A 2,226-nucleotide genomic window follows, 5' to 3' on the forward strand; every position below is an offset into this window, starting at 1 on the left:
CTGTCTGGAGATCAGGAGGCGGGGCCACCGGCCATGTGACCATTTTTGCCAAGAGTGATTTAAACTTTAAAAAACTCCCCCCTTGTTCCAGCTGACCCAAAGTGACATCATTGTGTGGGCCTGACTTCCACCGCTGAGTTCCCAGAAAAAAGGCCCTTGATAACAATACAATTCCTATGCCAATTATTAAATCTTTTACTGACAATAACGCGCACACATTTCTGTGCATTATTGTAAAATATTTAATAATTGGCATAGGAATTGTATTTATTGTTACTATTTAAGAGGAGGCTTAATTAACTTTTTGTGGGTTTTTTGCTGCATTGTTCCCATTCACCACAATTTTATCTTTTGTTGGTTCAAAGGGTGACAACATGCGATCCACAGACACAGAGCCCTGGCTGGGTTATCGGTCCAAACCAGCTTTCATTTTTAATTTATGACAGACTTATTTCTTCCTTTGCAGCCGTTATCTCGTGGAGCGCCTGCTCCCCATGGATCTCCCTCACTGTTATGACTGGTGAATAAAGTCCTGCTTTGAAGTTGCTGCCCTGGAGTTGCCTTTATGAACAGAATAAAGCTTTAAAGGAGAGGCTCCAGAGTCATTTATTTATTTAGGGGTGCCATTCCTTGAAGATGGCAGCCCTATGGCCACTCTTACTTCCAGACAGGGCTCCTGCTAGGCACCTGCTTCTACCCTCTGCACCTTCCATGGACTGCCAGCTCTCTTTGCAGGAAGGCTGCCAACTGCCTGGAGATGTTATTGGGGAGGTAATTGACTCCATGCCCTGGAAAGCTTCAGCCATTCATTTCTACACCTAAAGCCTCCCTTTAAGGGACTTGTCACATTTTTCCAGGCCTATTGGCAACCCTACGAAAGGCCACCCTCACCACACATTTTCAGTGTTTGGTGCACTTGACATACATTATCAGAACAATCCATACAACCTTCCTGCCGGGTAGGCCAGGTCCAGATTCTTATCCCCTTTTTGCAGACTGAGGCAGAGGGGAGGCGATTTCCACAGTGCAGTCCTAAGCAGAGTCAATCCTGTTTATGGTGTTTGATTCCAGAGGGCTTAACCTGGAGTGACTCTGTGTAGGACTGCGGGGCTTCTAGCCTCTCTCTAAGGGCGAATGTTTGACTGAAGGGGGAAAGCCTCTTTTTGTTCTCTTCGAAAGGGCAGATTGTCCACCTCTTTTTGCTGAAGATATAAGACTGGCACCAGGGAGGTCCAATAACGATGCTGAGAAGAGCCAGACAAGCAAGAATGCTTAGCTCCTAAGACTCGCCTCCCTGAGAAAGTGGGCAGTCCCTGCATGCCCCTCAAACAAGCACTGGGTCCATACATCCACCCTTAAGTTCATCCTTGAACCGCCTTTTCTCTTCCGTGACACGCTGGTTGTTTTGCTGCTCCTCCGCAGACCTTCCTCTTCTTCAGGACTGGTCATTCTCACCCTATCCCAATTACTCTGTCTCCCATTTTCCTCTCTGTTTTCATAGCTAGTCTCGTACGTGTGCTGCGTGTGTTTTGAACCCATTTGATTGCCTTTTCCCTTCCCCACTGAACAGCTGCCTGTTTTATTCGAGAGTTCTCCAAGGGCATAATTCCGGTATACATGGGTGGAGAATCCCAGTTACCTTCTCTCACTTGCCTCCCTAAGGCCAATGCCCCCAACTAATTAAGGAGACCTATTTGGGTAACACATGGGCAGTTAAATCAAAAAGAGTCCAGTAGCACCTTTAAGACTAACCAATTTTATTGTAGCATAAGCTTTCGAGAATCACAGTTCTCTTCGTCAGATGCATGGAGGGCCAAAAGAAACTGGTCAGATATAGAGGAGGAGAGGGGGGGCGGGGTAGATGTAAACATCTCCTTCTGATATGCAGATGCAAACAGCTCCTTCTGATATGGAGATCAGTTTACCTCTGTAAAGGTTCAGAGGAGTAGCCGTGTTAGTCTGTAGTAGCAAAATCAAAAAGAGTCCAGCAGCACCTCCAAGACCAACCAATTCCACTGCAGCACAAGCCTTCGAGAACCACAGCTCTCCCCGCCAGATGCATCTGACAAAGAGAATCTCCTCCTCTATATCTGACCAGTTTCTTTTGGCCCTCCACGCATCTGACGAAGAGAACTGTGATTCTCGAAAGCTTATGCTACAATAAAGTTGGTTAGTCTTAAAGGTGCTACTGGACTCTTTTTGATTTTGCTACTACAGACTAACACG

This window comes from Eublepharis macularius, chromosome 4, assembly GCF_028583425.1.
Source record: "Eublepharis macularius isolate TG4126 chromosome 4, MPM_Emac_v1.0, whole genome shotgun sequence".
NCBI lineage: Eukaryota > Metazoa > Chordata > Lepidosauria > Squamata > Eublepharidae > Eublepharis > Eublepharis macularius.